General features: G+C 24.3%; 1 protein-coding gene across 23 annotated transcripts in view; it reads right to left on the bottom strand.

The window, feature by feature from the left end:
* LOC111635799 (arginine/serine-rich coiled-coil protein 2-like) overlaps positions 1-14,054 on the bottom strand; it is a 61,910-nt gene that overhangs the window by 20,331 nt on the left and 27,525 nt on the right. For 7 of the 23 annotated variants that reach the window (XM_023380880.1, XM_023380878.1, XM_023380873.1 and 4 more), the window contains one exon: positions 7,932-7,996. The exons of 9 other annotated variants lie outside the window; for them this stretch is intronic. The gene's annotated coding sequence lies outside the window, so the exon portion shown is untranslated. Of the gene's footprint in view, positions 1-7,931; positions 7,997-9,818; positions 9,896-10,322; positions 10,408-14,054 lie in introns of those variants that run through there. 7 more of the 23 variants (XM_023380883.1, XM_023380875.1, XM_023380874.1 and 4 more) reach the window with 4 other exon arrangements.

Raw genomic sequence — 14,054 nt, forward strand, 5'->3', positions numbered from 1 at the left:
TTCAATCAAACCTATTATTGTTTACTGTGTAGGAACCTCTATATCTTGAAACCTATTTATCTCAAAGTTTTTTTCTTTTTTATAAAATTTGAAATAGACATGTCTGACGTGTGTTTGTTTTTTTTAATTATAATAAAAAGTCATTTGAAATGCCTTTCAGCATATTGCAAAATGGAATAAAACATTTTATATATACAGAGATACCAAAGAGTAATGAGGGTTTAGGGCAAAATACACATTGAGCCCCCTATAGCAAATTAAACTATTACATTCAAATTAAAGAAGTAAAAAGTATGGAGACCTGTTTATATATAATCTCTTCTCCAAGAAAAAAAATAATAAAAATTAAAGATTGCCATAACAAGATATTGTTCTTATTGATAAAGTTCAGATTTTTATAAGTACAAAAATATAAATAGTTTTTGTAATAAACAATTATGGAAATAAATCTCTAAAATTTAAAATTAAAATTATTCCTGCATATATAAACAATCAAACTTTCTAATTATCGAAATTAAAAAGTTTAAACTTCTCCACAACACCGTGTTATAGCAAATTAAAGAACTCCAAACCTTTTACGGTGCGATATTAAATAAAATTATCAAGAAAAAGTTCCACAAACGTTTTCGAACCGATTTAAGGTTCTTCATCAGGTGAAAAAACGTAAATATGTAAAAAATTATTCGATGGAATACCAAATTTGAAAGAGATTCGATTATCGAAATCAATGAATCCTGCAGCTGTCGTCATCAACAGGCATGCGCATTCTTCTGAGGTAAAAGTTTTTTNGGTAATATTATGAAGTAAATATTTCTTAATATATTATAGAACTCCAAATTATTTGTAATATGCAACTTATTCCTGCTACTTATAAAAAGTTCAATACTACATTCTTAATAAAGTTTTGCTGATTCATCTAGATAAAATTTAATTACTCTTTGTTTATTTTTTTATACTTGGCCACATCAGTGATTATTTGTATAGTCAAACCAGTCTATCTCAAACATGTTTATCATGAAAATTATTTCCCCCCTGCATTTTCAGCCTAAATCCAATATATAGTATTTTCCATGTTTATCTTGATTATTTCCCAAAAGCTCTATATCTCAAATTATAGACTGAAGTGTCAATTACAAATTCAAAGCTCAGTGACTACATTTTGATAGCATAAACCGTAGTTGAGAAACACCTCTTGTAATACTGTATGTAGTTGTAATTAACACAGTTTTTCTCTGACTATGAGTTTCTCTTGCATCTTATTGATTGAAGAAAGTCAGGCATCAGAAACTAATGACAAACTATTTCTATTAACACATGTCAAAAATGTTTTATTTATACCTAATACATGTATGTACTATACAGTACAGTACTGTATTTGCTATTGTACTATTAAAATACTGTATCTTCAATCAAACCTATTATTGCTTACTGTGTAGGAACCTCTATATCTTGAAACCTATTTATCTCAAAGTTTTTCTCTTTTTTATTAAATTTGAAATAGACATGTCTGACTGATGTGTGTTTGTTTTTTTTAATTATAATAAAAAGTCATTTGAAATGCCTTTCAGCATATTGCAAAATGGAATAAAACATTTTATATATACAGAGATACCAAAGAGTAATGAGGGTTTACGGCAAAATACACATTGAGCCCCCTATAGCAAATTAAACTATTACATTCAAATTAAAGAAGTAAAAAGTATGGAGACCTGTTTATATATAATCTCTTCTCCAAGAAAAAAAATAATAAAAATTAAAGATTGCCATAACAAGATATTGTTCTTATTGATAAAGTTCAGATTTTTATAAGTACAAAAATATAAATAGTTTTTGTAATAAACAATTATGGAAATAAATCTCTAAAATTTAAAATTAAAATTATTCCTGCATATATAAACAATCAAACTTTCTAATTATCGAAATTAAAAAGTTTAAACTTCTCCACAACACCGTGTTATAGCAAATTAAAGAACTCCAAACCTTTTACGGTGCGATATTAAATAAAATTATCAAGAAAAAGTTCCACAAACGTTTTCGAACCGATTTAAGGTTCTTCATCAGGTGAAAAAACGTAAATATGTAAAAAATTATTCGATGGAATACCAAATTTGAAAGAGATTCGATTATCGAAATCAATGAATCCTGCAGCTGTCGTCATCAACAGGCATGCGCATTCTTCTGAGGTAAAAGTTTTTTTATTTATATAGAATTTTGTCCGTCATATGAATATTTCGATAATCGAATCTCTTTCAAATTTGGTATTCCATCGAATAATTTTTTACGTATTTACGTTTTTTTCACCTGATGAAGAACCTTAAATCGGTTCGAAAATGTTTGTGGGAACTTTTTCTTGATAATTTTATTTAATATCGCACCATAAAAGGTTTGTAGTTGTTTAATTTATTAAAAAGTTTGTTTATTTATAACATTAATTTTATAATTATTTAAAACTTTTCAAAGATTATGTTAAGTATATTAAACAACCAGAAGCCCAATAATATATAGACAAATGATCGCCTTTAATATTAGACTATAAATCTGCTATTTTTAATAATTACTACTAAGTAATTTGCTACTAGAGGTAAACATTAGGTGCCATCTCTTATCTAAATTATAATTATTAATTTAGATAAGAGAATTTTCAATTTCATCAAAACATTCATGACATGCCAAACAATGGCATTTCCTCATTTAAAATAAGTATTATTATAAAAAGAAATGTATGCAAATTTATAACAAATACTAATTTTAAAAATTATGCTAAGAAAACTGTTAACCACACAACCAAAACTGTTCAATACATTAAGTAATAGTAAAATTCTATATTTTCAAAACTAATTTTTAATTTTAAATTAGATATAACATTACACTCAATTTGCTGTTTAATTAAAAAACTTTTCACAAAGCATTAAATAACTTTTGTTAATTTAATTAGGAAAGAACTATATCATCATTTATGTTTTTCTACTAAATTAAAAAATATTAATATTTAATAATTACACAAAGCAAATTCTAATTTCAAACATTTCTTGATAACATACATTAGACACTGCTTTACGTCAGGTATAAATTTTTTATTATTATTTTTATATATTGTATTTTGACATATTTTTTACTTCAATTATTATTATTATTGTTTTTTTTCCCTTCAGAAATATATTTCAAGTTATGACTTAATTTATGGGAAATAAAATGGCTCATTTAATAAGTTCTTCAGAACAATTAAATTTTATAAGTAAAGGTATACTATATAAAGTTAATAGAATGCTGCTGCTTCTACACACTATCTCTAGGGTGTTTAATCATAACAGGAACAATCTTTTGAGTTCTAGGTTTTAACAGTTGACTAGATTTGAGCAAAGCAGAATATTAAAAAGCCAAGAAAAAATATTTTTATAATTCATTGTGAATCTGTTTATAAAGAATTGAAACCCTACAAAGCTTTTTAAAAAAAACATTTTACAGGAGTTTCTTTACAAAATATGGCTGGATATGAATATTACTTAATATAAAAATAAATTTTGAGAAATTTATTACTGATAAATGATAGGACTTTCCATTTAAAAATGGCTCCAACTTGCAAAGCAAAAGTTATGAAAGAATTTTTTATTTTTGGTAGATAAAATATATTATTTTACAGGGTAATGAGATCTCTCTGAATCAACACATTTTTGTGTATGTATTCAAATATACCTTACAAAACTTCAGTGTTTCAAACATTCTCTCTCACTTCAACTAAAGTGTGAGGATTTGATCCTTAAACTCTGCCTGTAAAATGCACTAATTCACAGGGATCTCATTTCTGACATTTTCTGTAAGATAATATCAAAAATGAGATCCCTTCAAAAAGTTTAAAAAAATTTCTTGATTTCATTATGTAAGTAGGCTGGCTTTAAATGGAACACTCCTTATATATACATACATAAATATGTTATTTACATTTCTGTATGACATGAAAAAATTTAACTAAAGGAAAGAATTTAAGTTGAAAATGTTTAAAATTTGATCCAATGGATAGTTTTTGAAAAAATTATCTTAAATACAATATTCAGTATCTTAAACTGACAAATACATTGTGAACAATTTACTACTGACTCCTAAATTATTTTTAGTGTTCTTAAATATAAAACAAAAAATACTTGACAACTTACATGAAATCCTTTGCCAGACTAAATGAAAGAGAACAGAGATAATTCAGATTACACAATAATATAAGAATGATTTAGAACTATGTACCATTTGAGGATGAAAGAATGTCTTTAAAAATGTTTGTGAAGAATAATCATCAGGTGTTTTCAAATAGTGTAAAGTTGTGTTTGAGGTTTTAAATACTTAAAAAAGAGTCAGAATGTATCAACTGATACAATAATAATTGTCAATATTGGAATAAGGAAGCAATAACTTATTTAGTAGGTATAAAATTTTGAAACAATAAAAATAAGAAAAGAACACGCTAATAAAATTTTTCATCAAATAATTATATTATAATTAAGTTATTAAATTATAACTGTATAATAAACAAATATATATTATGGTAATTATTCTGTATAATCCTCAGGGAAAAACAAGAACTTAGAGTTGTGAGCTCCTCTTCAAATTCTGTTATTAAAGATTTGTAAAATTAAGATTATTATGTGAATGTTTTAAAATACAATAAGTGCTGCTTATTGTAATCACTTTGAAATTAACCTACACTGAACTGATAACAATAAACTAAGTGATAACATTATGTTGTGAAAGTAATTAAACCACAATTAGTAAAAATTTTAGTTTTATGGAGTCAGATAAATTAAAAGCATGTTAAAATAAAAAATGTTTAAAGTAAATTTAACAGTTAACTTTAAAAGTTCTTAATTATAACAGTAATTACTTGATTCATTCATCCAACATTATTTGCAGGCTATTTTTTTGGCAATATTTCATTAATAAAATGTTACATTCGTAATGTTTTCAAAACTCAATGTACAGTACATGTCATTGTACTGTACATTGTACAATGACATCACTCAACAACAAAGTACTCACAAAGCTTCTTGCATCTGAGCATTTGTTGGAGATCTAGATTGAGAGCCCCAAAACATTATTGACTGTCAACTCCTTCAAGAATTCTTTTATCTTTCATTGATTCCCTCTTCTATTTTTCTAACACAGTTATTAATAATAACAACAACAAGAAAATCACAAAATGTTTTCAAAGAAAAGATCTACTTACAACATGCAAATTTAAATATCTTGAACTGTCACATACATAACCCTGAGTGCATCTGTACACAATGTTCTCTCATTTTCTCCTACTAGTTGAACCCACCCATTGATTACAATAAAAATCTTTTTTTTTTCCATATTTTAAATTAATTCCTCTGCTTTCTGATATGGTCCATTAACATGCATTTTTCCTACAAACATTACTAAACCAAACTTTCAAAGCTAACTCTATTTTATTATATTTTTTCTAGTTCAGTATCTCATGAAAACCATATTCTCATTTCTCCTGCCAACATATCAATAGTTACTCTATTGTTCAAAATCTTGACAACAACTGGTTGTGAAACTTAACTGTGCAGCTGCTTTGGATTGATTCATTTTTTGCAACTTACTATAGCATTCTAAAATTTCAAGTTTATCTTTGAGGGACATATCTTTGCATTTCTTATTTGCTTCTTTCAGTACACTAAAAGATACAGTATATTACTGTATTTTAATTAAATGGGCATGAAAATAACAGTCTTCTACAACAGAAAACAGCTAGTCTATAAATGAAGTAATAAATTTCAGAAATTGAAATTTTAAACTATAATACTCTATACAGTATTGAGTGCAAGATTAAAACAAATGTTTAACATATTATGAGTAGACATTTTAAATGATTGGATGATTTACCATATTTGCCAGTGTATAAGATGCACTTTTTCTCCAAAATATACTATTTGAAAATGGGGTGTATCTTATAGGCTGGCAAATACAGTAATTTAAATTGATTCTAACTGCTGCACTAGTGTTTTATTGGAAAAAACATGGTTTATAGCCATTATCATCTGTTCTATTATTAACCATCTAAGTAAATTCAAATTTATTATTAGTAATATAATGATAATTAGAAACAAATTTCTGATTTCAATAAGGCGTTGACACTTTTTACTCTTTATTTTGTTGCATTGAATAAAGAATAAAGTACAGTAGAGCCTCGAAAACTCAGCCTAATGTGGACCGAAGGGTGGGCGAGTTTGTGAAAATGCCGGGTTATCGGAAATGGGGTTAAAAAAGGATAAGTATGCGTGTTTCCTCAGAAAATATTGTATTGTACTTGTATGTATTGTTCGCTTGAGAATACAATAGAGAATAAACTGCCCAAATACCCTTAAACAAATAAAAAGTACGTTCTTTATGAAGGCATAGAGCCTTTTATGAGAGCTTTTATACTTTTATAAAGCTGTCTATAATGAAAATTAATTAACTAAGGATTTTTTGCCCTGCCAAGATATGGCCGAGTTATCCGGAGTTCCGGGTTATCGAGTGCTGAATTTTCGAGGCTCTACTGTATTTTTAATGTTATTTAATTTAATATGTTTTGGGACGGATATTAGATGACCAACAATGATATCAGCAATTACAATAAGCATACCTACTGTATAATGAAAAAATTATTTGTATTTTAAGGAGAAAATCAATTGAAGACCATGAAATGGTCTAAATGTAATAAATATTAAATGAATAATTTGATGAATATCAATCTTTTGCAATAGTTTTTCATATTAGAATATATTGTAACTTAAATTTTTAGAATATATTATTATAAAAATTTTACAGGAAATACTCAGTAAAAAAAAAATAAAATCTATATTTGTTAAATTCATTATATCTTGTTTAATTAGTTTATAAAAATAATTAAATTAAAAAACTATTTAAGCATTACATCATTGTTATAATAATCAGAGGAATTATAGAATGCAGTAATTTTGTTCATATTTTACACTGTTTAAATAAATGAACAGCATTTCAGTTGATTCCATAATTTAATGTTATCAAAAAGTTCTTCATTAAGCATAGAAGACAAATATTGTAACTATTCAATACCATAATAATCAACTTTTTAAGTATAAATTACTTGAGATGATGGATTGTGCATTTAAAAACATTTGATTCATTACAATTTTATTAAAATAAAAAGTTGATTATTATTATAAAAGCTTTCTATTAAACAGTCAAAGTATATGTCAAATCAACTATTAAAACAAAGTCAAATTAGCATCGCTTTCTAAAAAGGCTACAGGCATATCTATTTCAAGGCAGTTCAGTAATATATTACTTCTCAATTGATATATATTTTTATTCCAATGAAACCTTGTTGTTTATTTTCTTGTTACTTTTCAGAGACACAATGTAGTGACACTTTTTAAACACTTGGCAGATGAAAAATGATATATGTTTATTTTTGGTATCTACCTTACTATTAAGAGAGTTTTGACTTTTTATTTATTATTATTTTTACTTTTGGATTGCTTTTTAGGCCTAATACTATTATAACTTAATAAATGATAGTGTAAATATGTTTTTAGGCTTCTGTATCCATTAACAAGTGGAAAAAGACTGTGATTTGCTTTAAGGTAATATTCACTTTAAAGTGGTGGTTTAGAAACTAACCTACCATGCTAGCAAGGTATGCCTGTATTTAAATAAATATCCACAATAAAAACTAATTTAGATGCAATTGATTAAATATATAAAATAAAATAATTAAAACTGTGAGTATTGAAAAGTATTTTATAGTAGAAATAGGAAAAGATCAATAGAATATAACATTGCCAATTTTTTGAAATTTGATTAAGTAAAAATTAATATTGACAATATTAAGATTCATAGAAAAGACAGAATATTCAAATTAAAGTTACAATACACAAGAAGAGTGATAACAATACTGATTTCATACTTACCAGTGATTAAGAAATTATGGGATCAACTGCTATCAATATTCTGGCCATTCATTCATCTTATGAACCTAAATCATCAACCAAAAATATATTAACCTATTGGCTTACTATTTATAACTATAAAAACAAAATTTTAATTACTGTAAATAATGTGATTTTTTTCTAAATTCCTTAATAATTTTGTTATATAATTCATCTTAATTTGTATATGAGTTAATAATATAAAACTTTGGAAACTAATGCTGCTAGTCAACAAAACAGTATTAATTTATTAACATATGACGAAGTAAATGATAGAAAGCAAGCTATATAGCAATTAACTGCCAATAATAATACAAGAAAACTTCTTACTTCTATTTCAATGCACTACGTATCAGTTGAGAACTTGTTTATCATAAGAGATAAGTGAATAGCTAATATTAAACTTAACAGTAACTAAATGTTAGTTAAGCCAATGGGTTAAATATACAATAATTCCTCTGTTTATGGCAAAAATCATGCAATTATATATATTAGCAAATAATGATGATATGCAAAATTCTATTTAAAAAATACTCAAAAATAGAATAGCATTATTTAAATATCAATAAATTGGAAATAGCTATTTTACAAATAAACATTTCATACTTAAAACTGAAAACAAATTTTCAATTTATATGAATAAAAACATAAATGCCCACAAATTTTACTTTCCTAATTAAAGTTCATTTGAAAATAAAGTTTTTGTATTTTAATTATACTCTGAAATTGTTATTTAAAATATTTTAACATATAAATAAATACTCAAATATTTTTTATTAAAAAAATCATCATTGCAGGAATTTGTACTCAGTATTTAACTCATTACAATTATTAAAAATAACTGATATATTTTTTTTTCAAGTCAAAAATCATTATAGTTCTCATTTAAAATGAAATTATTTGTTATATCTGATAAAAACAACCATAATTGGCAAATTGTAAATCTATAGATTTAATAACTTTCTGATTACATTTGTTAATTTTTCAAAACTATTTTAATTATTCATAAAACAAACATTGCTAAAATACTGCTAACTTGTCTTAGTGATGTATTATTTTTCAACAAAAATAATTCTATATTTCGTATGGATATGAATATTTCAAATAAATAAACTAACAACAGATCTGCTTTATTTAGAGATTTTGCACATTATCAGACTATATATGCTAAAAACCAAGCACTTTCAGAGCTATGATCCATCCTCAGGCTCAATACACTTTAAAAACATCCTTTGTAATTTCACTTAGTACCAGTTCTAGTATCAAATCACAAAAATCAAAATGGAACATTCAAATAAACACAAATAAAAAAAAAAAACAAATACAGCTCCAAAAGCACTTGGTTATGAACATGCACAGTGTAATGATGTGCAACTTCTTTGAATAAAGCAATTCTGTTATTAGTTTGAATATTTAGGAGTCAGAGTAGAATAAATTAAATTTAAAAAATTAGTTTTTATTCTTTTTAAAAATTATTTGAAAGGTAATTTATATGAATAATTTAATGATTGCATAATAATTGTTGCTTCATTTAAATTAAATTAATTCAATACATAAAAGCTTTCAGCTCATATTTAATATGATTACTTTTAATTTTGTTATGATTCTTAATCATTCTAAAATGATAAAAAAAAATTTATTCTTTCTGTTTTTCCTAACAAACCATTTAATTACTTGCAATTTCACCAATTTCAAATATTTTGACACAACTTACTTTCAATAAAAGTAATTAAATTTTTTAAACAATAATTAAATTTACAAAATGTGAAACATTAACAATTATTCTGAGTTGTATATATACTTTAAAAAAGGTATGTAATTTATTTTCATAATTTAATTAAAAAATAAATGCTATAATCATTAACTTACATGAATCCAGACGGTACAAGATATTATCGATTACAATTTCTTTTTATGAAAATTCAAGATTCCATTTTATTTCTTCACTTACAAGAAAAAAATTAAGTATATTGTTTAATTTTAAAATTTTACTATTTTAATTTCTGTTATAACAATTAATTATAAATTAGGAAATATCAAATATTTTAATATACAGTTTTTTTGTATTCTGTCATTTATAATATTTTTCATATATTAATTTTAGAATTTAATTATTTTTCAGAATTTAAATAAGTAATAATTTTAAAATATAGTAATCATCACTTGCTCTTGAAAATAATTTATATAAGACATTTTTCTGTTTATATTCAGATTTTTAAAATCTATATTTTGAAATATATAATTTCCAGTTTGATTCATTATTCTTTAATTGGTTTAATTACTTTTCTTTTATAAAGTGTGTGATTAGTCACAGATTATTAAAAAATAAGTTTAATTAATAAATCTGTTAAAAATCATTGATCACTTATTTACCTTCAATTTTTGGAAGTCTAAACTATGACTGTGGAAAACTCCAGTAACTGAGCCTTCATTATAGTCTGCAGCATTACAACTAAGAGAATATAAATTCATCATTACAATGAAAAAGAAAAAAAAAATTGTAATAAAATTATACTAACTACTGTCTGTAAATATTGAGTAATTTCAATGTTTAATCAACTGTAGTTTTCATCAAAGATTAGTAGATAATCAAATAAATGAGAATCTTGTATGTAATTTATACAGCAAATTTGCTAAGGTTGACCTTAGCAAATTATAATACGTAAAACCAATAACAAATGAATTTAATCTTCCAGTTTTTAAAGTTTGAAATTATAAAACTAGATATCAAACTTTATTACTACATGTGTCTGTCTTTACAATTACCTTAAAAGATTTCAGCACATTTACTGACAAAAAAAAAAAATTTTCACACAATATCAAAAAAATACAATGAAGCGCAAGACTTCAATATGACACAATTACCAAATACAATTCTTTAATTTTAGAAAAATTTTTAGAGTAACAAAGTTTAGTTGTCAATTCAATTACACTAAACCTCCATTAGCTTGGACAAATGTTTTCAAAAGATTGTACAATAATTTACAATTTCTTAACAATAGAAAATTACACTTTTGATATTTGAGTATTTTTGATATCCAGAAGTCTTTGCAATATTGTGCATTATATTACTGTAGTTGGTAAGTTACTAAAGACTATATATTGATGTATAGTGTAGTGTCATGAAATTTTTTGAGCTCAATTTCCTGTAATAATAAATTTGGCAGCATAACCTACTAAAGTTATGTAAAATTTCTATATTGAGCTGGTTTTAATAATTTACTGTACTGTATATCTACCTTCTTACTTTCTATGTTGTCAGACAAAACACACTGCTAACTCAGACTTTTGTAAACTCGAACAACCTTCACCTCCTATTAGTCTGAGCTAGCAGGGGTTTAATATATTTAGAAACTTAAACATTTCTAAATATTTAAATTATTAAATTTCAAATAATTGATGTAAATGTTATAATCAATCCTATTCTTTGTAAAATTAATGTATTATCTTTTTTAAATTTTCTAGATACTTTTTATTTAAATATTTTTATCATCATCAATAAATTAATGTTTCTAAATGAAACACCTGCTTTATATTGTTCATTATAACAGTAAATAAAATCTTACAATGACAATTTGGATAAATTTCATATCAGAATATTATTTATAAATCTAAAAATTTCAGATATATAAAATAAAAGTGAAATTTCAGCAATTTTTAAATATATACCAAATAAATTTTGATATGTGAAATGTTTATACAATATTCCAATATTATTACTAGAAAATAAAAGTGCAACAATTGTAATGCAGTCATTAAATTATTAATTTCAGAAAAAGGAAATTATTTTCTTGTCACAAAGTAAAATAAAATTAAAGTTCATATTTTTCATTAAATTTAGACATATAAATTTATTAGTCTTTCAACATTAGAATTAAATATTAATTTAATTATGAATATTTAAAAAAATCTAATGTATTCACAATAATTTCTAATTAGCTCATAGTGTTAGACAATTTTTGGTTATTTTTTCTGTACATTAAATATTAAGTATTTAATGAAGTGGAGTTATTAGCAAAGCTTTTATGAGGTTTAGAGAATTGTGTTCATTCTCAAAATCTGTTTGATAGATTTTGATTAAACTTTGCCATTTTTCACTAATTTCGATGCAGAATTCAAAATGCAATAAAAAATTGGAGTCTGTGAATTCATGTTTGAGATATAAGGTCATTTCACGAGCATGCACAAAAAAGCTATATAGCACGAATCGCTAGCACATCTACGGGCTTATAGAATCAAGTTCGTTCTCAAACTTTAATGAATTGATTTTAATAAAACTTTGCCATTTTCCATTACTTGAGACAAAGAATCCAGAAATGTAATGTGATCCACTTAAATGTAAAAAAATTCAGCAACAAATTGCATAACTTTCAAAACAACCTTTAAAATTCTGATGGTACTATATGTTACGATATTCCATTTTAAAAAAATTGTTTACATTTTAAATTATTACAAAATGGCAAAAAGCTTAATTTTGAGAGTAGGGATGGGCTTTATAAAAAATTGTAAATGCTAATAATGAGTAAAATCATCATAAATCCAACCCTACTCAAGATATGACACATAACACCTATCTCTCTACCCTGTCAACCTTAAACCACCAAAATTTAATAGCACAAATCTTTCTAATACACAAACCTTTCTGCAAAATTTCAGAAATTTTCAAAAGCACAGGAGTTATTAGGCTTCAAACATGAAGCCTAATAACTCCTGTAACACTAGGTTATTAGGCTTCAAACCTTAAGACTAATTTTTAAAAATATCCTAATTAATGTAATATCATCAATAGTAACATTAAAGAACATTTCAGAAATTGATTCAACACTGAATTAAATATATCATAAGGAACTATATTATATGGTTCTTAAGATAATTTAAACTACAGTCAAACCCTTTAAGGGACTTAAAAACTGGCTGTTGTATTACAAAATTTGTATTAACCAAAGTTGTTAACATAAAAATACTCATCTTCTCGTCCACGGGACTGAAAATCTACTTACTAACCAATCAGATGCCACATCCATATTTTAAAAAATTTTGTTATTTGATTTTTATGCTCCTTCTTAGAATAGTTTGTAATCTGACAATGATTGCTAAGAGCTGTCAAAAACATTCTCATTAAATTTGTTTCTTATGCTGGATTTTTATTATTTTTATTTTTTTGTATCTGTTATACTTAGATTTATCCAGTATTAGTTCTATATACTGCAAATTACTTTGTATTAACACAGACTTTGCAAAAACCAATAATGTAATAATGAAGTTTGACTATTTCATGAATCGTATAAATAAATTAAATTAATTTATATAAAGTGTTATATTTATACCTAAGTAATTTTAATAAACAAATATAGATAAATATATATACTCACACATATATACATTTTAGTAATGTTTTAAACTATTAATCCAAACTCATAATTTAAAATAACTACTTAAATATAATAGCAAGTCGTATAACATTCAGCAAACAATATATAAAAAAAATTAAAATTCTTATGTATTTATGGATATCAAATTTTAATTTTCTCTATAATTCCAGCTGTTCATGGTTATATAAATTCACCAAGATGATAAGCTAACTTTTATATTTTAAGTATCTTGAAATTTACTTTACCTGCATGTTGTATATTTTTATCATCTCTCCCAAAGACAGAAACAAAAAATTCATGAAATTGAAGTCTAAAATCTAATTAAGTATTTCTACAAAAATCATCATATATGAAATTTATTTTGTATGATAAAATTTTATTTTAATATTGACCAGTTAATTTTTGCTATCTAACTGCAATACAATCTGTATAAAAAGTAAAAAATCTAAATTACCCTAGACAATAATAATCAACTTACTTTATGACAAGTGAAATTTCCTTCCATTGATTATTTCATTTGTATTAATTAAAATTTTAAATAATTAATTTTAGGCTTCTCTTTAGGAAAAGAAAATTTAATATAAGTTTTTTTAACTCAGTTAAAATAATATATATATATAAAAATTAATAATTTCAATGAATAATGAAAATAATTTCAATGTACAAATGAATGCAATCAGAAAGTTTACTTTGACAAAAATGAAAAAAATTTGAAAACATTAAAAAAATGTTA

This window comes from Centruroides sculpturatus, unplaced genomic scaffold (genome assembly GCF_000671375.1).
Source record: "Centruroides sculpturatus isolate CEXI.00-Female unplaced genomic scaffold, Cexi_2.0 scaffold989, whole genome shotgun sequence".
Lineage (NCBI taxonomy): Eukaryota > Metazoa > Arthropoda > Arachnida > Scorpiones > Buthidae > Centruroides > Centruroides sculpturatus.